Source organism: Pecten maximus, chromosome 7 (assembly GCF_902652985.1).
Source record: "Pecten maximus chromosome 7, xPecMax1.1, whole genome shotgun sequence".
Classification (NCBI taxonomy): Eukaryota; Metazoa; Mollusca; class Bivalvia; order Pectinida; family Pectinidae; genus Pecten; species Pecten maximus.
This window is the reverse complement of record NC_047021.1, coordinates 10,329,062-10,356,135: the sequence shown is the minus strand read 5'-3', so window position 1 is coordinate 10,356,135 and position 27,074 is coordinate 10,329,062. Positions and strand designations below refer to the sequence as shown.

General features: G+C 32.5%; 12 non-coding genes across 12 annotated transcripts; 7 read left to right on the top strand and 5 right to left on the bottom strand.

Moving 5' to 3' along the window:
• Positions 1-488: 488 nt before the first annotated feature.
• Positions 489-562, bottom strand: Trnai-aau. The gene has a single exon. It is a non-coding gene; the product is annotated as a tRNA-Ile (tRNA).
• A 3,379-nt stretch (positions 563-3,941) lies between these two features.
• Trnai-aau lies at positions 3,942-4,015 on the bottom strand. The gene has a single exon. It is a non-coding gene; the product is annotated as a tRNA-Ile (tRNA).
• Positions 4,016-5,461: 1,446 nt separating this feature from the next.
• Trnai-aau lies at positions 5,462-5,535 on the top strand. Its single transcript has one exon. It is a non-coding gene; the product is annotated as a tRNA-Ile (tRNA).
• Positions 5,536-9,300: 3,765 nt separating this feature from the next.
• On the bottom strand, positions 9,301-9,374 carry Trnai-aau. The gene has a single exon. It is a non-coding gene; the product is annotated as a tRNA-Ile (tRNA).
• Positions 9,375-10,078: 704 nt separating this feature from the next.
• On the top strand, positions 10,079-10,152 carry Trnai-aau. Its single transcript has one exon. It is a non-coding gene; the product is annotated as a tRNA-Ile (tRNA).
• A 3,714-nt stretch (positions 10,153-13,866) lies between these two features.
• On the top strand, positions 13,867-13,940 carry Trnai-aau. Its single transcript has one exon. It is a non-coding gene; the product is annotated as a tRNA-Ile (tRNA).
• A 3,567-nt stretch (positions 13,941-17,507) lies between these two features.
• On the bottom strand, positions 17,508-17,581 carry Trnai-aau. Its single transcript has one exon. It is a non-coding gene; the product is annotated as a tRNA-Ile (tRNA).
• A 100-nt stretch (positions 17,582-17,681) lies between these two features.
• On the top strand, positions 17,682-17,755 carry Trnai-aau. The gene has a single exon. It is a non-coding gene; the product is annotated as a tRNA-Ile (tRNA).
• A 339-nt stretch (positions 17,756-18,094) lies between these two features.
• On the bottom strand, positions 18,095-18,168 carry Trnai-aau. The gene has a single exon. It is a non-coding gene; the product is annotated as a tRNA-Ile (tRNA).
• A 2,533-nt stretch (positions 18,169-20,701) lies between these two features.
• Positions 20,702-20,775, top strand: Trnai-aau. The gene has a single exon. It is a non-coding gene; the product is annotated as a tRNA-Ile (tRNA).
• A 3,763-nt stretch (positions 20,776-24,538) lies between these two features.
• On the top strand, positions 24,539-24,612 carry Trnai-aau. The gene has a single exon. It is a non-coding gene; the product is annotated as a tRNA-Ile (tRNA).
• A 2,324-nt stretch (positions 24,613-26,936) lies between these two features.
• Positions 26,937-27,010, top strand: Trnai-aau. The gene has a single exon. It is a non-coding gene; the product is annotated as a tRNA-Ile (tRNA).
• The last annotated feature ends 64 nt before the right edge of the window (positions 27,011-27,074 follow it).

The window sequence follows — 27,074 nt, the reverse complement described above, 5'->3', positions numbered from 1 at the left end:
ATTGTTAGCAAATTTTTTTTTGACATCTTAATTGCACGAAGTTTAATGAGGGATCTGTATTTATTTTGTGTCTTCTGTTCCTAATTTGTTAATTGTATGTGCATCATGACGAAAATAGTTGTTGTCTCTTAATGTCATCAATTATTAGGTAAATAACTGAAACTAATTGGTACATTTAAATACTTCTTATCCTTCCAAACGCAGGGCTCTGAATATCTAGCATTTTAAAATCGACAATAAATTTAATTGTTTATCTATCTATGTTAAAAATGTTATCCCATCTATCATTCAAAGGAGATCAGGTACATTTTGTATGTAGTAATAAATAACCCTAATTCAGTTTAAGTGAAGTTTAATGTGTATATATACTATGTGAGCAACGATATGGTTTATGGACGGAGAGTAATAAAAAACGAAATGAGTTATAAATGAACAATAACGAGACATATGTGAATTAATGAACGGAAACCTTTAACGTAAAAATACACTGGCCAGTGTGGGGGTCGAACCCACGACATTCGCGTTATTAGCACGACGCTCTAACCGACTGAGCTAACCGGCCGATATAAGTACGTGTAGATATATAGCCGTTATAAATGACTTTAGGAAACATTAATCTCCTTAACCGCCCTCAAGGCACGCTTCACGTATAAGTCATCTGACCCAAAGGGTCAGTCAGGATGACCTATCGCAATTATGCTCCTTCCGTCGTCTTCCGCCGTCCGTTAAACTTTTGCTTTAAAAAACGCTCCTTAACCCAAAAAGTGATTGTTACCAAATTTGCTGTGAAACATCATTTTGGAGGGCGATCATATTTGATATAAATGAGGCAAAACCGACCACTTGGGACAGCGAGGCGGTGTTCAAAAGGGGGAAATATGCTGAAATTTTGCTTTAAAACCCTACTAATTTTTAATCCTTAAGTGGATTATAACCACTTTTGTCTGAAACCTCCTTGAGGGAGTGAAATCATATCTTACATAACTTAGGCTGCTCTGACCTCTGGTGCCAGTGGGTGTGGTTGCAAAAAGGGAACTTTGCTGAAAATTTGATTTAAAACTCTACTCCTACTGAACCCTTGGTTGGATTACAGCCAAATTTGGTGTGAAACATCATTGGGAAAATGCGACCATATTTTATATAAATGGAGCAGGTATCTTCCCATGCGACAGAGGGGGAGGACCAAAAACGGCAACATTGGTGAAATTTTGCTTTACAACTCTACTCCTACTTAACCCTTGGTTGATTCACAACCAATTTCATTGTGAAGCATCGTTGGGGAGGGCAGTCATGGTTTATATAAATGAGGCTTGTGTTACTCGTGGGGCCTGAATGGCAAGGCCCCTAAGTGAACTTTGCTGAAAGTTTGCTTTGAAAACCTACTCAGCTTAAGCTTTGGATGATTTCTACCAAAATTGGTGTGAAATATTATTGGGAGAGGGCAATCATAATTTATATAAATAAGACAGGTCTAACCCATCAGGAAAGAGGGACAGGGTCCTAAGAGGAGAACTTTACTGTAATCTATAAGTGAGGCATCATCGACCTGGCTTTAAATTTCAAAACACAAAAAAAGGTCTATACAACATTGCTCATTTCAATATATTTATGTGTCTTTTTTTTAACTTATTGTTCAAAGTTCCTGTTTGCTGTATTTCATATTCAAAGCAAAATTGCAAACTTCGATGAAAGTCAGATGACCGTCAAAACCCTTGGGCCTATTGTTCACATACATGTATTATATCATTCAATCATCTATCTGTAATTAACAGCGATGATATACAGATTCGATTGCGCAATGAAGGATGATGTTTGTTCTTTTTTTAATAAACCCTCATAATTTCATTTCAGAATGTCACTTTGTGGGTCCTATATACAGATGGGATGTTGGCAACAGTGAAACGTCCCATATCATTTATATAAGACTATTTCTAACATTAAAGACAAAAAATAATATGCCTGTCCAAATTATATATAAATATATTTAACACAATGCCATTCCATGCCCAATTCAGCTGTATGATGCGTTATTTGTATTCAATGTTCGGTGTTTAATGCATAAATCACTAATGATATACTAATTGTGTGTCCTTTGTATAGTAACGTAGTAAACAACCTTACACAATATACGACTATAGATGGTGAACTGTAATTGATAAGATATGTCCCCAGGTCAATGTTAGGTAAGCACCATAGTCTATTCTGAGGTATCAGCCAGTTTTATTTATGTTCTCAGAACACAAATTACATCTATCATTGAATAAAAGCTGTATGATTGAAAACAGAAATACAATGTGTAAGTCCTGTTTTGAATTATAAAAATTACTGTGAGAACGTTTAACTTTATCGCATATTGTCTGCAATTCTGCAAATGTACAACAATGTAATGTTAGATTTCTTGTCGTTCTATCAAATCATGAACCCAAACGTAAGTAATGGATAAATCACAATAAAATAGATCTGCTGATTGTTGGAAAATTTCAATAAATGTATCTTGTTGAAAGCTCCCACCACATTATCATTCTAGGATAGTAGTAACGTTCTGACATACGGTTTTATTGTTGATACAAGTCTGTAAGAGTCATTCATGCTGCATTCTTCATTTTCTCCTTCATTTTTCTTATAATGACCAAAAACAGATAATGGCTAGTTGTTTTGTTATTTCCAAACAACATATCTCTGTTCGATCCATAGTCAAAGACGTCAACGACACTTACAAGTTAATTATCAATAGAAAACACGTGTTTTTAAACGGAGTGACAGGTTCTTATCATGAATAAAATGGGCGTAACAAGTTCTTACAAACAGAAATGGTTGGAACCAGTCAAACAGGTCAGTTCCAAATGAATGAACATTTTCTATGAGGTCGTCCATTTAAGTGTCAAGCGGATGGTTCTTGTGGCAATACTTATGTGTCATTAATATCACTGCTAGGGTTTTGACGTATCTGTTACCTTATAACAACACATTATATAGGATTAATTTGATAGTGTATATTCTACTATTGTATGATAAGTGGAAAACGTGTGACGATAATAATGGTAAGACATCAAAAGTGTACCGCTTTATATTATTATATGATCAAATGGATGGGTAGTGGAGTAGTGCATAATTATGTCAGTGTATGTATGATACCGTTTTATGATATGTTATAAAGTGCAAAAATGCAACGAGTATACTGTATGTGATCTTTTGTTGCACATATTAGTGTGTCTGAATTTGTGAATAAAATCTTTGAAGTCAATGCATGTGTATCTTTATTGTTTGAATACGTCTCATTTAGTCCTTCACTACCTGGTTGAGGTGAATATAGATCTTTACATAGGCTTTACCTGTAATGATACACATCAATCACAGAGGTTAACTAAGAAGTATTTGAAGAAAAATGAAACATATCTGATATGGTGCAATGAACGAAATGACTTCATTAGAATAATTATTATTATTAATTTTTTTTCTGTTTTTTTTCCTTTAAAATTATTGTTAAATTGTCATTTGTCAATGACAATATACCAGATATTATGAAGATAATGCTCAGATACATCCACTAATGATGTAATCGGTTATAACTTACATGATTACTTCGTGTCTGACAATAGGGAAAAACAGAGAATGAAGACATAACAACCAATTATTAATAACGACATTTTTTTAATCGACATTAAATCTGTTTGTACATAAATCTATTTCTAAAAAATGTTATTCCATCTCTCATTAGTGGAGATCATTTACATTTTGTATGTAATAAGACATTACCTTCTTTCAGTTTGTGAAGTGTGCCAATGTGTATCATCCAAATATATACCGTGTGAACAACGATATGGTCATAAGTTTAAGGACGAAAAGTAATTAAAAAAAAAGTAATTAGTTCTAAATGAACATAAACGAGACATATAAATAGATGAACGGAAAATTAAAATTATTTTATCGCAAAAATACACTGGCCAGTGTGGGGGTCGAACCAACGACATTCGCGTTATTAGCACGACGCTCTAACCGACTGAGCTAACCGGCCGACATATTGATATGTAATCAAAGCAAATATTAATCTTCTCAACCGCCTCCAGGGCACGCTACACTAGTTATGTAATCTGACCTTAAGGGCAGTAAGACCTATAGCTATCATGCTCCGCCCGTCGCCGTCCAGCTTTCACTTTCAAACGTGACCTCTCCTCAACCCAAAAACAGATTACTACCAAAAATTGGTGTGAAATATCATTTTGCAGGGCGATCATATTTGATATAAATGTGGCTGATCCGACCCCTTGGGACATAGGACGGCGATCAAAAAGGGAAAAGTTGCTGAAATTTTGCTTTAAAACCCTATACTTTCTTAATCCTGAAGTGGATTATAACTATATTTTGTGTGAAACATCCGTAGGTGAGTAAAATCATATTTCATATAACTAAAGCTGGTTTGACCCTTGGTACCAGTGGGATAGGGCTCCATAGAGGGAACTTTGCTGATATTTTGCTTTAAAACTCTACTCCATCTTACTCTTGGTTGGATTATTGGGGGAGGGTGACATATTTTACATAAAAGGAGCAGGTCCTTACCTTGGGGACAGAGGGGCAGGCCCAAAAATGTGAACTTTGGTGAAAATTTGCTTTAAAACTCTAACCCCCCATTAACCCTTGGTGATTTAAAACCAATATTAGTGTGTAACATCGTTGATGAGGGCTGTCATGGTTTATATAAATGGGGCTGTTGAGACCCATGGGGTCTGATTTGTGGGGCCCCAAATGGGAACTTTGCTGAAATTTTGCTTTGTAACCATGTTCATTCTAGACCTTTGGGTGGATTGTTACCAAAATTGGTGTGAAAGATTTTTGGGAGAAGGCAATAATAATTCATATAAATGAGACACGTCTAACCTATTGGGACAGTACCCAAAAGGAGAACTGTACTGTTATTTATATGTGAGACATCATCGACCTAGCATTAACGTTTAAAACACAAAAAAGGTCTATACAACATTACTTATACAACAAACAGTATTGTTAGATCATTTCAATATCTTGATGTGTAAATATTTTCACTTATTGTTCAAAGTTTTTGTTTACTGTATTTCATATTCAAAGCAAAATTGTAAACCTCGATGAAAGTCAGATGACCGTTAAGGCCCCTGGGCCTCCTGTTAACACCTGTTTATATAATTCAATTATTAATCTGTAATTGACAGCGTTGATACATATTCGAATACGCAATGTAGGATGCTGAATCCATATATCTTCTTTCTTAAATACATCCACATACATTTCATTTATATTAGACCTATATTCTGAAAAAAAAAAAAAATGCACGCCATTGTATGTAAGCATATCGAACCATACAAAGTATGAAATTATGTATGTCGAGAGAAATGTTATCAGTCACACTTATATGACTACCATTACATAATCATCTATCATGTGGCGTGCCCGACAGCTAGTTAAGTTGATATCAAACATCTGATATGTCGGCCGGTTAGCTCAGTCGGTTAGAGCGTCGTGCTAATAACGCGAATGTCGTGGGTTCGACCCCCACACTGGCCAAAAACATTTTATATTCAAAACATTTGCTTTGAAGAATGATACATCTTTTTATTGTCAGCAATTAGTTTCCCCTTGGTTAAGACACAATAAAAAGCGCATGACAAAAAACAAAGAATGATAAAATTGATAACATACTGATAAACATTTTGTTGAACTGCCGATACATATATACATGTACATTTAAGCATTGATGTCAATTTTTTTTTTTTTTGGTTCATCGGGGTATGAAAAAAAATTTGTTTGCAACTGTATGAATCCGCGTAGAAACAAAACTTTTTTCATACCCCGATGAAACTAAAAAATTAATTGACATCAACGCTTATATTTATTTTTTGAAAATAATTTTCTAATTTAAAACATGTTTTATGTACAATTTTACTGGTTTTATATGGGATTCGTTTTCTCAAATCAATACGCAACGTCAATTGTCGTATTGTGACGTCACATTTTTCTCGCCATTCTCGGATTTGTTTTCATAGTGGTATGAAAAATAAATCTCAACCAATCAGAAAGCCGCATTCTTCGTACAAACAATGGAAAAATAATTATTACATATTAAATATGATAAATTATCGATTATCAGATACGAAGTATTTCAATGATATATCATTACACAGTTACGAGGTATTAGTAATAAATATAACATCTAAATCTGATAGTGATATCGGAAGACAATTATCACCTTTAAAACCATGCATTAATCTTGTACTATATCAAAAGAATTATGGTAAGACGCGACTGCTGTTCCGCAGTTCTAGCTCTCGTCAGTAATGTTACAAACCAAGGTATGGAAATCAAGGAGTATAATACGAAAATTAAAAAAAATGTGCCTGAGCATCTATTAAAGTAAAGACGGGATGTGTATCAACCCCGCAAAGTAATCCATGTCTTATTTACTGGAAATGAAAAACAATAAGTGGGAATCGTGTGTAACAGGTGTCAATAATTATCAGATACGTTTAACTTCACATCGTAAAGTAAAAACCACCAAACGTCATATAGTACTGATAAGAACTGAGTTAAGTCTTTTCGAGTAATTCAATAGAACCAATAAAATCTTGTTCATACTCCACCTCAATCTTATTAAAATAAGATTTGTAATAATCGCAATACACCGCAATACATGTTCATCATGTATTGCAATGGCACAATGTATCACAAAGGATTGTAGAGGAGCGGGAATTACACGTCCAATTTTAATTAGATTGTACATATTTATATTTAACACAATGCCGTTTGATGCCCAAATCAGCTGTATGGTGTGTTATTTATATTCAATATTCAGTGTTTACTGTATCAATCTCTAATGATACATTATTTGTGTGTCTTTCGTATAGTACAGTAGTAAACAACCTTACACAATATACGACTATAGATGGTGAACTGTAATTGATAAGATATGTCCCCAGGTAAATGTTAGGTAAGCACCGTAGTCTATTCTGAGGTATCAGCCAGTTTTATTTATGTTCTCAGAACACAAATTACATCTATCATTGAATAAAAGCTGTATGATTGAAAACAGAAATACAATGTGTAAGTCCTATTTTGAATTATAAAAATTACTGTGAGAACGTTTAACTTTATCGCATATTGTCTGCAATTCTGCAAATGTACAACAATGTAATGTTAGATTTCTTGTCGTTCTATCAAATCATGAACCCAAACGTAAGTAATGGATAAATCACAATAAAATAGATCTGCTGATTGTTAGAAAATCTCAATAAATGTATCTTGTTGAAAGCTCCCGCCACATTATCATTCTAGGATAGTAGTAACGTTCTGACATACGGTTTTATTGTTGATACAAATCTGTATAAGAGTCATTCATGCTGCATTCTCCATTTTCTCCTTCATCTTTTTTGTTGTTGACATTTTTATAATGATCCAATACAGTTAATTACTAGTTGTTTGGTTATCTCTTTTCGATCCATAGTCAAAGACGTCAACGACACCTACAAGATAATTATCAATAGAAACAACGTTTTTCAAACAAGACAATCCGGCCATGCTAACTAAACGGAGTGACACGTTCTTATCATGGATAAAATGGGCGTACCAAGTTCTTACCAGCAGAAATGGTTGGAACCAGTCAAACAGGTCAGATCCAAGTGAATGAGGGTGTCCATTTAATCGTGTCAAGAGGAATGATTCTTATGTGTCACTAATATCATTGCTAGGGGTGTGACGTATCTGTTATAACAACATATCATATATCGTTATTGTTTAAATACATCTCATTTAGTCCTTCACTACATGATTGAGGTAGATATAAAATATGGAGATCTTTACATAGGCTTTACCTGTAATGAAAGTCCTTAATTTTATACACAATATACACATCAATCACAGAGGATTAACTAAGAACTGTTTGAAGAAAAATGAAACATATCCGATAAGTAGCAATTGACGAAATGACTTAATTATAATTATTGCAAAATTGTCATTTTGTCAATTACAATATAATTATATCAGATATTATGTAGATAATACTCACATACACTTGGAACTGATCTGCTTGACTGGTTACAGCCAATTCTGTCTGTTTGGTAAGAACTTGTTACGTCCGAACTGATTAATAAAAAGAATCTTTGATTTAGACCGGATAGTATAGTTTGAAACACGTGGTATTTCATTTATACCTCGTAAGTGCAGCAGGATTATTTACCTCGCATTGACAAAACTAAAAGATTTACGGTAAAAAGTGAGAAAATGAAAAATACAGTAGTATACAATAATGCTTTACGATCTGGCAGTAATTTTATAATTTAAACCTTGGTTAATGACTATTTAACTGAATTACACATCAACTGTACTAACAAAAAAATGTATACCTCATACCTACCATACAGCAGAAGATGTGTTATGTATTTAATAGCATAAGTAAAACATGTACACATTCCAGAACAGACTATGTTGACGATATGTTTTATTAAAAACAAACAAAAAACACACAAAAAACACACACACAAAAAACACTAAAAAAAAGCAAAAAAAAAAAAAACCCGGAAAATTAGAGCAGTTGTTCAGTTCTGAAGATCGTCCCAGACATGTAATTATATGCATTAGGCGATACTCTTTTGTATGTCCTATACAATCCTGATGTCGTCATCCCTATTTTCGATGTGACATTACAACATATAAATTAAAATATAATGGGTTATAACTGACATAATTACTTTGTGTCTGACAATAAGAAAAATAACAGCGAATAATGAGAACGAACGGTAAACAAGGTTTATCTAATGTTAATATGTATTTGTAGACAACTTAATCACATGAAGTTTGATGAGGAATCTGTGTTTATTTTGTGTCTTCGGTTCCTTATTTGTTAATTATATGTTTATCATGACAAAAATAAATGTTGTCTGTTAATGTTATCAATTACATTATTAGGTAAATAACTGAAATTAATTCGTACATTTAAATACTTTTATCCTTCCAACGCAGGGCTCTGAATATCTAGCATTTTAAAATCGACAATAAATTCAATTGTACATGTTTATCTATCTGTATCTAAAAAATGTTACCCCATCTATCGTGAAAAGGAGATCAGGTACGTTTTGTGTGTAGTAATAAATAACCCTCATTCAGTTTAAGTGTGCCAATATGTACCATCCATATATATACTGCGTGAACAACGATATGGTCATAAAAGGTCAAGGACGGAAAATAATTTTAGAAAAACGAAATAGGTCATAAATGAACAATAACAAGACATATTATAAATGAAAGGAAAACCAAAATTATTTTAACGTAAAAATAAACTGGCCAGTGTGGGGGTCGAACCCACGACATTCGCGTTATTAGCACGACGCTCTAACCGACTGAGCTAACCGGCCGATATAGATATATATTGATATATAACCAAAGCAAACATTAATTTCCTTAACCGCCTCCACATCTGACCCAAAGGGCAAGATGACATATAGATATCGTTCTCCGTCCGTCGCTGTTCGTCGTTAAACAGAATATGAACGATTAGAATAATTTAAATAATTATTTATTAGAAAATTCTTTAGTTTATAAATATCAGTCTGGTTTTCAGCCGGGTCATTCAACAGTGCACCAAATTATAGAATTATATCACACTTTATGTGAAAAATTTGTCTTGTCAAAAATGTTCTTTTAATTATTCTTCAAAAATTGTAAAAGAAGGAGACTTCTAAATTCTTTCCCTCCATTTCCCTCTAATTATCATCCTATCTCTACTCTTCTTAAACTCACATTTTCAAAAATAAAATCACTGTATGTAAATTCTAATGTCATCTTGTGTAAATATTTGTGTTGTATACTGTTTTTGGGAAAGGGCTTTATGTAAATTGGAAAACTTGTGTCCGACCCTTTGTATCTTTATGATACAATAAAATAGGTTTAAACTAAAACATTTCAGAATGTATGTAAGCACATCAAACCATACAAAATGCAAAATTATGCATTCCTAGAGCAATGCTGTCAGTTATACTTATATGACTGCCATTGCACAATCATTTGTATGTGGCGTGCTTGAGATCAAATTAAGCAGGTATCACACTGCGTAGGTATAGGCCGGTTAGCTCAGTCGGTTAGAGCGTCGTGCTAATAACGCGAATGTCGTGGGTTCGACCCCCACACTGGCCATTAAATGTTGTTTTTTTTTTTTTAATGTGTTCACCTTTTGACAACCTGTCGACAATATCGGAAAGTTACAAAATATGATTTCAAACACATTAGTTTCCTTCTTTTAAATTCATTTTTTTTTACGAAAATAAACAAAGAAAAAATCTATAAATATAAATATAAAAACCTTACACAGCCATTATCAAACTTTATTTTGTTCATCTGACTGTATGCAGTTTATTCAATCCAGTGTCATCAAACGAATCTATAATTAACGATAAAACGAGGACGAAATACAAACACAAGGGAGGACAGTATGGACACCATTGGAATAGTACAGGGAGTATAAACGATAAAGTCACGAGAACTGTAGTGGTGGATCTGTGTCACAGAACACATACAAACTAATATCACATAGGTAGAACTACGTGATAACTAATAGAACTACGTGCTAAATAATAGAACTATGTGATAACTAATAGAACTACGTGATAACTAATAGAACTACGTGATGAACAATAGAACTACGTGATAAATAATAGAACTACGTGATAACTAATAGAACTACGTGATAACTAATAGAAATACGTGATAAATAATAGAACTATATGATAACTAATAGAACAACGTGATAACTAATAGAACTACGTAATAACTAATAGAACTACGTGATGAACAATAGAACTACGTGATAAATAATAGAACTACGTGATAACTAATAGAACTACGTGATAACTAATAGAAATACGTGATAAATAATAGAACTACGTGATAAATAATAGAACTACGTGATAACTAATAGAACTACGTAATAACTAATAGAAATACGTGATAAATAATAGAACTACGTGATAACTTATAGAACTACGTGATAACTTATAGAACTACGTGATAACTAATAGAACTACGTGATAACTAATAGAACTACGTGATAACTAATAGAAATACGTGATAAATAATAGAACTACGTGATAAATAATAGAACTACGTGATAACTAATAGAACTACGTAATAACTAATAGAAATACGTGATAAATAATAGAACTACGTGATAACCAAGATAACTACGTGATAACTAATAGAACTACGTAATAACTAATAGAAATACGTGATGAATAATGGAACTACGTGATAACTTATAGAACTACGTGATAACTAATAGAAATACGTGATAACCAAGATAACTACGTGATAACTAAAAGAAAAAAAAGCTAGAGTTTATTCAATCCAGTGTCATCAAACGAATCTGTAATTAACGATAAAACGAGGACGAAATACAGTATGGACACCATTGAAATAGTAAAGGGAGTATAAACGATAGTCATGAGAACTGTAGTGGTCGAGACGGAACTGTGTCATCTGAATATATTTACAGATATATACTACAAAGACAACGTAACCTTATCAGCGTAAGAAAGATGTAATTAGGGAATTTGTATAAACAGGTAACGCATGTGCCATATTTGGACAATACCTGTAAAATGACGTTAAAATAAGCAATACCGACATTCATACAAAATCATAATTCTACCTCAAAATCGATAAAGAGGGACAAGTGTTTACTACCTATCTAACATGAAGACGAAGTGCTTAAGTGTACATGTATAATGTATCATGCCCGCTAGATAAAAACAGTCAATATATCGAAGATTTCGAATTTTCTGGTATCTAGTCGCAAGTACAAATTATGTTGCCTTAAAAACAACAGGGAATACCCGCACAAAAGGAAACCGTAGCTCTAACTCAAAACGGATAAACATCCGACCACATAAATGTTATGTATTTCCTTGTAATATTTCCCTTGTGTGACAAATATTCAATTTAGAAAAAAATGCGTTTACAAGTAAATTACTGTGATGTTATGAAACGGATTTTAAAAAGTTGTTTCCAGTCCTGATCCTATTCTTTCGTACTGTACTATATATGTTGTTCTAAACTTAATGCTAAACTATGAATGGAAAAAAAAGAAGATTCTCCAGAATGTTAACGAAATACGAAATGTTCACGTTATGTATAATTCCTTAAGATTAACTAACATTTGAGGACTGTACGAAAGACACTTAAATGAATTACATCGTTGATGATGATTTTAATAAAAGATACAGCATACATCAAATAACGAATTTAAATATGCATCATACAGCTGTTTTGTGCTTGATTCATCGGTCGGCCATATTAAAAAGGAGAAGCTATTAGTATTCTCCTTATTTCCTCCAAATAATGAAGATTTCATAAACAGAATATTAAAGTACAAAAAACATGTAGACAATGATAAAATAAATGTACATAGATATTTTATCATTAATAATTATTGATTGTTGAGTGGTTTATATGTTTGAAACATTCAATATCATCGTTTGACAATTCAAAGTTAAATGTTTTTCCAACAAAATATTATTTAAATCAAAGATTGATTAATCATGTAGAAACAGAAATAAGTTTATACCCATATTTCTGATTAAATGGCACCACAATTCGTCTCGAACATTTTATCAGAGTGACGAATTGTATTATTATAGTATCACTGTATAACATACCACAGTAGTAACATAATGCCAACAATACAGAAGGGGTGTTAGTTTCATAATTGAATCAGTTGAGTAAGGTTTTGGATACTAAGTTAATTACAAATAACATACAATAAAATACGTATCGGTAGCTTTTGAACAATAGTCTGCAATAAGGATTTAGGGACAACTGATATTTATGAAGGAACAGAAAATATTGATTTAAGGACAACATATATCATATTGATTGAGGGAAAACATATACATTGTATTAATTTAGGGACAACTGCTATTGATATAGGAACAGAATATATTGATTAACGGACAACAGATATTGATTTACGGACAACAGACATTGATTTAGGGACAAAAGAGATTGATTTACGGACTAAAGACATTGATTTACGGACTAAAGACATTGATTTACGGACTAAAGACATTGATTGAGGGACAAAAGATATTGATTTACGGCCTAAAGACATTGATTTACGGACTAAAGACATTGATTGAGGGACAAAAGATATTGATTTACGGACAACAGATGAGTGAAGGTTAGAATAATACAAATTATTAATTTGGCTACTAAGGTCAATGTTTAATAAGTTATCATATTAACATTCTGACTGGTGATTCTTTATATGAACATACCAAGTGAAAACTACAAATATGTGACTATGAAAACACTATGAATACAGTAAGAAAACATCGTTTCACGTGCTGGTTTTCCATACATAAAACTATGTTTATGACAATTATGATAAAACAAAAATTAATACGTAAATTAAATTTTGGGGTCGCACATGGACAAATTGCGTAATAAGAACGACATTATTATATTCGGTGTTGTTCGTACAGTGAATGGACCAAAATGAAAACAATAGTCGTGGACTGACATATAGCACTAACAATCATTCCTATAATTCATTTTAAGTCGAAATACAGTAGGTATTAAATGTGCCTAGTTTTTTTTTCAAGTATTGATTTTATATAAACATGAATTTTATTTATCCTTCCTGCTATTTATCAAATAATTTATTATTCATTTAGTATACATTATTATTCAATAACATGGGAATTTATTTATTTGAATTGCCGATATCCTTCAATATTGATATACATGTATCACTATATCATATGACAGTCTCCGTCTTGGCCTAATGCATGAACGGCTTGGTGTGTATACATACATACATTATAGCATAACAGAACTGCATTAGCATCGTGTGTCGGCCGGTTAGCTCAGTCGGTTAGAGCGTCGTGCTAATAACGCGAATGTCGTGGGTTCGACCCCCACACTGGCCATGATTTTTTTCCCCGAATATTGTTTCTTTTTCCCATGATAATAGATATGTATCTGTAGAAGACGATATCGTAAAAGTTGAACTATGAACTAACTGTGATTCAAAATGCCATTGGAACTATGGTATTTTTTATATTCTATTTTATATGATCTTACTGCTTGTTTACACTGTGAGGAACCTTAGAGGCTCCAACCCCTGAGGCCCTATGTTTGACACGTTGAAATGTTTCATTTTCAAGAAATAAATTCGATACTCAAAACAATTGTTTTGGTTTTACTATTAGTGATCTGTAGATATGTTTGGAACTGTAGCTGAAATGAGAAATAAATCCCAGGTATACCCGATGACATGATTGATAAAAAAACGTGTTATGTTTTCTTATTATTAAAAACTAACTAAAGCTACTTACAAGTAAAATGATGACAAATATAAGGGCAAAATTCATAGGACATTTTATCTTTTATTATCAGACAATATGGATTTAGTCTCAATGGAAAGTTATTAGGAGAGGTCATTTTATGTTTATGTATGGTATGTATATTCAACTTCTCAATGTCTGCTTATCAACCAAAAATAGACTTTAACGCCGAAGGATTTAATTCCGCGCTGCAGTGTTTTCATTGTCTTTCTGATCACATGACCCGAATCCTCTTCATCAATTTACCTTGAACACTACGCTCGCATTGTGACAGTTTAAAAAACCGTGAACACAATGCATCATACAATTATATGTTTGATACTAAATGCCACAGATGAAGATAATAATGGAGACTTTCCTTTTGTTTCAATAACATTACATCGGCACTATAATCATTATAGGATAGCAATGACATTTAGATATTTGTGTCAACAGCTTCTCAAAATCTTCTCTACCAAAACCTTAAAAGACCACCACATATTTCGGTATATTAGTATGGCGTTTTCTTCCTTTATCACCTTTGAATTGTAACAGCAGATTTATAGACTTCAGTGTCGGGTCCCAAAAGTCCCCCAAAATGAAGTTTCTAAGACAAAAGCGCACGTTTTGCGGCAAATTACCAATTTTGCATTTCTAATTGTGCTGGATTGCAATGTGAGCCTTTGTGAAGGATAGCGTCCAACACGTGAGACACAGCAGGTACATTTTGTAAACCATCCCACTAAAAGAATCGTTTAATAAAAAAAGTTCAGCATTTTATGTCATACATATGAGAATTAATAAGAAAGTCGTGTAAAGTTCTTTGCTCAAGGCACAAATATGAGTGTAAGCATCTTTTAATCATAATTTTGATAAATTATTGTGCAAGTCTGTCGTTCGAACGAAGGTATGCCCTTTAACAATGAATTTACACGAAAACAATGAATTGCACAGCTTGTTGGTTAAATATCTGATTATTCATGTACCCATCTGAAACATACTTAATTTCAAATTGTCATTCATTAGGTTTATAATTAAATTACAATAATAATAGATATAATGATAATGGGATGGGTCATATAAACAGTCAGTTTATCACGCACACGCATATCATTTGAATGAGTTTAGCAAATATATACATGAGGTTAAGAGTATTTCAAAAAAGTATAATTTTGCTCCGTCGTCAAGAGGGAGAATATACTTCCAAATTAAAAAGGTTTTTATTTTGTTTCGCTGTTCCCTTCGAAAAAAACATGACTTCTTTTTAGAGCACAAATTGCGCTAATTCAAAATAGTTCATCAAAAATGTTTTTAACAATTAGTTTTGAAACAAAATCAAATTAATGACAACGAGAAGAGGCTGACATAACGATTCGTATTCTCTAACATAAAAGTAATGACAATATGTCAGGTACAGGACCAAAATAATGAAACGTGGTTTTGGAAAACCAAACAGGAAAGAATTAGATGGTCCCTTGACATTTTCGACTGAGCTAGCCGGCCTTTGGAGAGGATAAGTACTCATGTAGGTAGGAGTAATGTTCATGTTGACAGAATGATAATGAATTACTTATAACAATAGAAATACATAATGTAGACAGGATTTCACATTGTATTATTTCTTTGTCCTTTTTCTAACAGGAATATACTCTGATGTATCAAAATTAATACAGATTCCCTTTCGATCTCGAGCATTGATGCATTTCACATTGATGGGAATAATTGATTTTAGACCAGTCTATCGACATCATGATTTATTATATCAGCATCGGTAATTTCTACCAAATTGGGTATTGTAGACGATGGTTTTAAAGATTGGCACATATGTAAAATTTCCCCTTTTTTGATAGTACTGCCAATAACTTACCAAAAACAGAGCACGTATTAGCATTATCATCATCAACATTATTTCCTCCGAAATGAAGGATGAAGAGCATAATGGTACATAATACATTGAAACAACAATTATACGTTAATCTTGAGTCAACACAACAGTAATTATTGGTAATTGTAATTAAACAATAATTATACATAACCCTGAGTCAACACAATAGTAATCATTGGTAATTGTAATCAAACAATAAGTATACACAACCCTGAGTAAATACAATAGTAATCATTGGTAATTGTAATCAAAAAATAATTCTACGTTAACCTTGAGTCAACACAACAGTAATTATTGACCATGGTACTTAAATGATAATTATACATTAACCTTGAATCAGTACAACAGTAAGTACTGGTCATTGCTATCAAACAATAACTATACATACCCTTAGTCAACACAATAGTTATTATTGATAATTGTGATTTAACAATGATTATAAATTAACCTTGAATACAATAGTATTAAGTGGTCATTGTAATTAAACACTAAATTTTTACATTAACCTTCAAAGCTGAAGATGTACGTACAATATTTTGTTTATATGAATTAACATTGTATACATGTACGTACATTTTTTTTGTTTATATGAATTAACATTGTATATATGACAAATGCTATACCAGCTGTATTTCGACCGAAACGAAAACATTACACCAATCTAAAGAGACAGTCTAATTAAAAGGCAGCGATAAAAAGTTAAACAATGCATTTCAACAGTTTATTGACTATAACTCTTACATTTGTATGTTATAAGTGTTGGGAGAATATAACCAACATTTTATACTTTATTGTTGATACTGATAAATTTCATAAAATGTTATTTGGAAGTAGAACTGAGAATGATAACTTTGCGCAAAGATGCAAAAGTTCCCATTCTCTGCGTTGTTTACTACATTGTGTATATAGGTACGTGTTATTAGAATACACACACAAACGGGTGACACTTGTTAGTACTTACTTATCAAGACAATGCCAACCTTAACATTATCATCAACTTAATAGTAATCGATTACCTATCCATTTAGGCATTGGAATACGTTGTATGTCCGATTGAATGTATTGAAACAAAAACATGATTCATATCTCCTCATAAGTAATACATCTACATTACAGACGATACCGATCAGAATATGTGATTTTTACTTTCTTGCAGCTATTTTTATCATAATACATGTACATTAGGTGTTCCAAAATATTGCTTTATTCCTCAAAATGTAACGAAAACTCGTCAGTATGTCAAGGATTTTTCGGGACTGAAAATTGAAGACATTGGGAAAAATATCTGGCCAGTGTGGGGGTCGAACCCACGACATTCGCGTTATTAGCACGACGCTCTAACCGACTGAGCTAACCGGCCGATATACATATACATGTACTCAATTGGTGAGCACATTCGCATAAATAATGATGCAATTTTGGAGATTGTAATACAAACGAATCATCACTAGAAACATGTCGGCCGGTTAGCTCAGCCGGTTAGAGCGTCGTGCTAATAACGCGAATGTCGTGGGTTCGACCCCCACACTGGCCATTAAAAGATATTTTACTTTTTCTGTAACATTTTCATACTGTGATGTCGGATTACTAAATTTTAATCTGTCGCGACAAAAACGTGTTTAATGAGAGCACCCTGTAGAGAAAACATATATAAACGTTTAGTTTGTTTTAATCTGCTTGTCTTTCACGCGAATAAATTATTGTTGGTTTGAAAATATACGATGATTTTTTTTATTAATCATGTTTTGTAGGATATAAGGTTCTTAACGTTCACGCACGTGACGTAACAAGTTTTAAACATGTAATAGTATTACATAAGCCCCTACATACTGATAGTAAAACCAAATCTATGGCTTTAAATATAAAAAGTATCTGGCCAGTGTGGGGGTCGAACCCACGACATTCGCGTTATTAGCACGACGCTCTAACCGACTGAGCTAACCGGCCCACATACATAGCTGCTAATGGAAAGCAGATTTAGATAATAATGATGCAAATTTGGAGATTATTACTAGAAATGGATTATTATTTAGAGGAGTTCATTATACCAAATGTACCTTATCGTATGGTAGTAAGTATGATTAAAACTTAACCCAAACTACATAACTGACATTTCAGCCGACTGATAAGAACAACCTTATCCAGGTCTGATGTTTGATTTTAGTTCTTGAATGAAACCTGAAGGTTTATTTATGGATAAAAAGTTATCAATTCAAAATGTGTACCAGGGGCTTAGCTGATGTCATCACTGGATTATTTCACAAACCTTTCTATCAATTATGATCGACTGCGTGCATTTTTTTAAAGTGATCATTACCAGTTGTAACCTGTAACGATCTTGTTTATATTATGGGATGCCTTTATACAATGTAATTAAAAACAGACTTGTAATTTCCGCTGCTCTACAATCATCTGCGATACATTATGCCATTGCAATACAAGATGGTCTTATATTGCCTCTTGTATTGCAGTGTATTGCGGAAATTACAAATCTAACTTTAATTAGATTATATGTGCCGCTCAGCCCATTCGGACCTGGTGTTGAACACCCATCTGTATTAACCTAGCATCAGTATGTATTGTCTCGTGAAAAGTCATACCCTAGTGTTGATCGACACGTTACAAAAATACGTTATGTCATGGCGAACAAGGTAAAGCAGGTATGATATACACAAAATATAGATTCCTTAAGGAAACCCTGACAGAAATCATGAGTTATTAAATGAGACTAATACGATCACTTTTAACTGGTGATGATGATTGAGCGCTGAATGTTTTCATTTCGTGGCTAAATGGTAACTTGTTAGCTACGTTGAGTTGTTTTTAAGGAACCGATGTTGACTAGGTCCTTTGAATGAGGTAGGATAATGGAGGTCTTACCTGCTTTTGGCAAATCAGTTTAAAAGATTTGGGAAAGAGACAGCGTCCCGAAATCACTGTATGCTTGTCTACATACTGGGCCTGTATACCCCCCCCCCCCCCTTTTTGTATTTTGATAATGTACACCATTGATATAATTATGTTTTTTCCTTGAGATTTCCTTTTAAATATTTTTTTCTCGTTTACAATGCAGTAGTTCATTCTAAATTTAAAGTTGATTTTCTTTACAAAACATTATCGATTGATTATTAAATGTACTTATAAATACATAAATATCTGTATTTTTCATGTTATGCTCATTAAGCAAGGGTTATTATGACATAATATATGACTAATGCTAAACACGTGTGATATAACAACAAAAAATTGCTTGAAATGAACGAAATGCATGACATCGGATATATAACATAAGTATCATGATAAGTTACATGTCCAATGTACTCGGTGTTTATTGAAACTGATTAATCGCTGGTATAATGAAATCAGATTAATCTGATAAAGATACAGATCGTCATTTATACACAACGGTATGAAGACCAGACGGTGGCAGACAGGGGTCATGTCCAAATGACCTCAGTAACCATACGATACTTATCTGTATGTGATCAGGTTGAAATCAGACAATAAGTTGTTATGCAATCGAACATAAAGATAACTAATCTGTATTACAATCATTTAGACCAAGTTGGTGTTGACTGCAGATAGCAGTTATTGCATAATACAATATACTTATCGTAAACATACTTAATGATATATATATATATAGGCATAATAACGCGGATGTTGTGGGTTTGACACGCCCTCCCCCACACTGGCATATCATATATTGTAGTTGGCTTCAATTTCAGTTTCCAATATCACACATTTTATTCTTTCGGTGACATATCGGCAATTTATGACCAAGATGTATTGAAACTATGTATGTAAATAGAAAAGGATGTGATACACAGGAACATCATAACAACAGTGTAATTAGTGTCGACTGTAATGTATAGAGGCATGTTATCAATGAGGTCGGATTTAATCATTATTCCATATAACTTATTACGATATTGTTATTTATAATTAATTGCTACGTTGTTATATATAATTGGTTATCATATTGTTAAATGTAATGGGTTGTTATATTGTTAAATCTAATTGATTGTTATATTGTTAAATATAATTGATTACTATATTGTTAAATTGTTTTTTTTGTAACATATTTTTTATTCAATACATTGATACATGTACATGTTAAACAGGGCACCTTGTAACCTCTTCACACAACATCTATGTACTTACACACATCTATATAACACCACTCGTACATCTGCTCATACCTATACATTGGTACATAAGCACACACATACATAGGAAATTGATTGTTATATTGTTAGATATAATTGTTTGTTATATTGCTATATGTAACTGATTGCTATATTGTTAAATATCATTGATTAATACAGTGTTCTATATAACTGATTACTATATTATAGTATAAAGCTTTGTATATAACTACATACCCTATTATACAATAGATATACGTACTCCTCTGAGTTGTGAATAACAATAATAATGATTGCATCATATATAGATAACCACCATATGTTAGCATATCGGCCGGTTAGCTCAGTCGGTTAGAGCGTCGTGCTAATAACGCGAATGTCGTGGGTTCGACCCCCACACTGGCCATGATTTTTTTTTTTTTGTATTTTTGTCCATGTTGATTGAAGTAAATATACATTATATATGATGAGAAAATAAATCAATCGAATATCAGTCAACCGAATATGAAAAACGTTTCTCATTTAATTTTGTGAATTCATTGTAATATAATTTTGTGAATTCATTGTGATATGTTACTACGGAGAGGGGTTGATTACTGTTGTACATCTCATTCTCTATATGTTTGTATAATATAATGTACATATGTATAATAAAAAAATAATCATTTGTGCTCATCTCCACAGAAATCGAGGTGTAGTAAATATCGGCCGGTTAGCTCAGTAATACTAGTAATACTAGAATTGTAATACTATTAAATGTTTACAGGACATAGATGGAAATGTATTGACTTCTTGTGATGAGATGTCTAATGAAATATTCAGTTTTTATAATAAATTGTATAATTGTATTGAAACAAATGATAGTGATATAGATAATCTTTTATCATTTATTGACAAAAAAGTTACTGATGAGGATAGAGTAAGGTGTGATTCGCCTGTGACTGTTGATGAAATACAAAAAGCATTATTAACTATGTCAAAAGGTAAAAGTCCCGGATTGGATGTTCTGAACGTTGAATTCTATTGTCACTTTTTTGATGATTTGAAAGATGTTTTCCCTTGTATTGTGCAAAGTATCTGGGATGATAGAGAATTGACCAGAACAATGAGGCAAGGAGTTATCAATCTTGTATATAAAAAAAGAGGTGATCAAAGTCTATTGAAAAATTGGAGACCTATTAGCCTTCTTAATGTAGACTATAAAATTTTAGCACGTGTTATGTCTGATAGATTAAAAACTGTTTTACCCTCTATTGTTTCAAACTTTCAATCGTGCTGTGTGGTTGGTCGTGATATTTCGGACACAATTTTTTGTGTTCGTGATATCATTGATCTAACTACACAGGAAGATTGTGAGGGATATATCCTTAAAATTGATCAAGAGAAGGCTTTTGATCGTGTTTGTCATAAGTATTTATTTAAAGTTTTAGAAAAATTTGGTTTTGGAGGAAACATTGTTGATTGGATCAAGATTTTTTATACAAATATTTCTAGTTCTGTAAAATACAACGGTAATCTAACTAAGTTTATCTCTATCCATAACTCAGTAAGGCAGGGGTGTCCGATTTCAGCGATGCTATATGTTTTAGCTGCGGAACCTCTGGGACAAATGATTTTAAAATCTCCTGATGTTTCAGGTATCAATGTTCCTCGTACCAATTTTGAGTCAAAAGTGTATCAACATGCGGACGATACAACTTTAACACTTACGGATAAACAGTCTATTGTAAATGTTTTTAGCCTTTTGGAAGTATATAGTAAGGGTTCTGGTGCTAAAGTGAATAAAGATAAATCAGAATTATTATGTATTGGCAATGGAAATATTACACAAGCTGAACTTGACAATTTTCGGATAAAATTGTGTGAACAAGTTATTTGCATTCTTGGCGTGTATGTTGGTGTAGATTTACGAGTATGTAATGAAAAGAATTGGGACACTAAAGTTACTTCCATAAGAAATATTTTGAGAATGTGGTCACAAAGACAATTAACCATACAAGGTAGAGCTACCGTAATTAGTTCCTTATTGATGTCGAGATGTTGGTATTGTCTTACTTCACAGACTATGCCTCTGTCAGCTATTACTGATATTAAGAAGATTTGTATTGATTTTTTATGGTCAAATGGTGCTCATTTAGTGGCATATGACACTATCATTGGCAAAAGAAAGGTTGGTGGTTTAAATGTGCCTGATATTGAGTTAAAATTAAGATCATTTAGATTAAAGTTTTTATTTAGGTGGCTGGATATGTCCTGTACAGCAGCCTGGAAGTGTATGTGTAGCTATTTCTTTAACAAAATTCTTGATTTAAATCTTGGATTTGAAGTAATTTATTGTAAGTTTCCAAACAAATGTTTGCGATCACTGCCCATTGTTTATCATGAAATGTTAAAGGCTTGGTATGCCTTTCAGACAGTGAATGAGGTGTACTATAATGAGGACGCCTTTTTTGTTTACGAACAACCTTTGTTTTTTAATTCTATGTTTTTGAATGTCGACAAGCCTATTTTCATTGAATATTTTGCCAAGGCTGGTATTGTCAAAGTCAAGCATTTGACGTTTGAGGTTATTTCCAAGTTTCTCAATTCAAATGCTGTAGCTGATATTATTAAAGAGAGTAACCCAGATATTTCTAGGGATACTATTTTATCTGATTATGAAACTATTTTGAGTTGCATTCCAGTGAAATATAAACAAATTATTTTGAACTATGTGCATTCTAATATAAGAACAGACTGCGGACCTAAAATTACTTATACGGATGGTTGTGGAACAACTGTACAACTCCATCCTAAAACTACACGGGATATTTATGCTTGTTTTATTCGTTATTGTTTTCGAAAGCCGAAATCATCTGAATATTGGTCAGATATTTTTCATGATGTTTGTCTTCCACAAGTTTTTGCAATTATGTACTTGCCTTTTTTACCCTGTGATGTTATTGAAGTTCACTTTCGTATTGTACATAACACCATATTTACGATGGAGAAGTTAAAGAAAATTGGCACTGTTGTTAGTGATCAATGTCTAGTCTGTACGTCTGATTCGGAAACTTTGCAGCATTTATTTCTTGACTGCTTAGAACTTTCGGATTTTTTTGCTTATGTTCAAATGTTAATTAAAAAACTGTTTTCGGCTGCTGATCAAAATTACGTTTCGGATATATCTCTTGGAAGTCTTATTTTTCTGGGTTACACAAGGAAAATTAAACGTACAAATCCGTTTTTCATTAACTTCTTTCTGGGTGTAGTGCGTTTCTGTATTTTGAAGAGACGTAATCTAGTAGTTGGTAAGATGATTAAATTGAACTTGAAGACGTTCTTCAAGTACACGTTTCGAAAATATTTTGACTATGTCCGATTCTATTACCAGATGAAGAAGAAGCATCGGCTGTTTAAAAAGTATATTGCTGTTGATAACAATTTATTAAAGGAAATTGATATTTCCCTAGTATCAGAGGATTTGACATCATATGTCTTAGATATCTGATTATAAGCACAGTATTATTGAGGATTAAAGAATCCGTATGATATTTTCAGTATGTATGAATTATAGCAAAAGCCTGTGATATGATATTTTCATACAATTCTATAATATGCTTTAAATGAACTGTGAAGAAATTATTTTTAAAGATAAAAAGCACTCAAGGCTCACATTGATATTTCATTATGTGATATTCAGCAAAACTGTGATATTGTTTGATTTAAATTAATTGAATATGTGATTTATATGCACTGTGAGGAGCCTTCGGGGCCCCAACCCCGGGGGTCCAATTTGCTGGGAAAATTAAAAGTATATTTTAAAGATAAAAAAAAAGAGCGTCGTGCTAATAACGCGAATGTCGTGGGTTCGACCCCCACACTGGCCATGATTTTTTTTTTTTTGTATTTTTGTCCATGTTGATTGAAGTAAATAAACATTATATATGATGAGAAAATAAATCAATCGAATATCAGTCAACCGAATATGAAAAACGTTTCTCATTTAATTTTGTGAATTCATTGTAATATAATTTTGTGAATTCATTGTGATATGTTACTACGGAGAGGGGTTGATTACTGTTGTACATCTCATTCTCTATATGTTTGTATAATATAATGTACATATGTATAATAAAAAAATAATCATTTGTGCTCATCTCCACAGAAATCGAGGTGTAGTAAATATCGGCCGGTTAGCTCAGTCGGTTAGAGCGTCGTGCTAATAACGCGAATGTCGTGGGTTCGACCCCCACACTGGCCATAATATATATTTTTGTTTTGTATTTTTGTAATGTATGCCTTTTGATATCTAATGAGGAGAATCGGTACATTAAAATCACACCTGTCAAATGTAAGGAGAAAAGCAACTCTGTTCATCCGTTTCCTATTTACCAACATTCTCGGCCCCAGGTGAAAATCTCACTATCGCTTATATTTACCTGTGGCCGAGGATGATTAACCAAAGACTTAACGGTAATGGAGATGAGTATCACTATTTTTTTTCATTTGTTCGCAATATACAAATCTACGAACAGCTTTATCAAATTCTCAAGTGGACATTGGTACCTATCAAGTTTCTCATGTCCATATATTTAGGGAGATCCTGACCTTCCACTTCAAACAAATGTCAATATGTTGGCTGTATTTTCTAAACTAGTTATAGAACAACCTAGGTGTCGCCTTTTCCCTCGCCTTCTTTCACTTTCTATGATACTTAGGACATTAATATTCATAATGAGGAATAGTACATCATATGTACATATTGAAACTGTCATTAAGTCTTATCTTTAGTGATTGTACATTGAAATGTAGGGAGATGGTCTTGAAAGTTTTAAGAAAGTGTGCCCAACCCTTTGTTGTATTGAATATTAATAAAATATGTTTGAATAAACATAATTTATAACTGCAATTGGTCAATGATTTCCTTACAGTGTTGAGAAAATATCTGTTTAGGTGATACACACAAATATACTGGTCATTATATCATTGTATATAGAAAAGAAAAACGTCTATGGTAAAACACTCGGGTCATAATTTATGTAATTAATTATCATTTGAATTAATTACCATTTAAGGTAAAAGGTTGATGTAATTAAATCAGATAATCATTTAAACTTCCAACTTAACCATATCACGTGTTACCTAAGGAAACAGACGAGGAATGTTTCCATGGCGGGGATGAGTTTGAGTTTTTATTTTTTTCATACCTGTTGTTTATCTATTGTTTATACCTATATTTTCATCCAATTTGTTCTTAATGCCAATAATACATGATCATGATTTACATAAATTATATCGGTATACAAAGGTTTTACGTATCTCATGCCTTATTAGCCTAAACTATACACATATACATGTATATATAGCAAGATTACAAAGATAACTGATATTATCAACACATAGTAACTGTATAAGTCTATATTATACTATACATGGAAGGATTTCAGTTTCAGTAGCTAAATTGTGTGCAGAAAGACGAAACTCCGATAAACAGATTCGGTATTTCAGTGGAATACACTTTGTTAAACAGTATTGTAGGGAATGTTGGTTTACTAAGTGCTGATATAAAACACATTTAGGTGAGGCCTCTTATAAACCTCTCAGATATTGTTGACTTTAATCAAATATTCTTTGTTTTATCAAATACAAACTACTTTTATGGTTATAAGAATAGTAATTTGTCCATACATCTGTGAATCCGAGAGAGAAAAGACACTGACATAATTAACCCAGTTAAAGTAATTACCTATATTGCTACTTCCTGAAAAGGAGTACGCAGTCTTCACATTATCTTTGAATCCATTAGTTTAACCAATATCTTATCATTCTAAATGTTCTTATATATTCTAAAGGATATCGACCTGATTAAAAATATGCCATGTTATTATAAGTCGACTTTAAAAATCTTCATACAAAAGTGCAAACTACTTTTTCAATATCTAAACCTTTCTAGCGTTAGTAAAACAAAAACTATCATACATTTTTAAGCAAGTCTCCGAGTCCTTCTTTTTAACCTCGTCCAAATGCACACTGTGTAAACATATAATTGACTATGTATGTCAGCAACCTTACTTAAGTAAGCGTTTTCCTGTAAATTATAAAAAGACACTTGTCAAAATACGTTTGTCTTCACATAACCTGTTAATAGAAACTGGACGGCATAGACAAAATCCTCACAATTTAAGACTTTGTCCTTTCTGTAAAAATGACATAAAAGATGAATACCATTTCATTTTAAAATGTTCCTCCTTTAACGATCTTAGAATAAAATATATAAAGCTCCACTATTGGGTTGATCGACAGGGCTTACCCCTTGTGGGTTGATCTCTCTGTCTATAAGTTAATCAATTTATTATCAACTGGTAATGTTAAAGAATTAATTAATCTGGGCAAGTTTTTATACCTCGTATCCTAGTAACTAGTAGTTTGATCCATACAACGCATTTAACTTGAATGAATCATATATATAGATATAGATGCATGTTATAATGTCATATACCAATGAATTGCTCTACCCATCATGTCTATATGATGTATACTCTCAAGATTAATATAATAGAATTCCTATACTACACTCTGTAAATCGGCCGGTTAGCTCAGTCGGTTAGAGCGTCGTGCTAATAACGCGAATGTCGTGGGTTCGACCCCCACACTGGCCATTAGGATTGTTTTTTTGTATTTTTGTTCGTGTTAATTGAATTAAATTACATTATATATGATGCG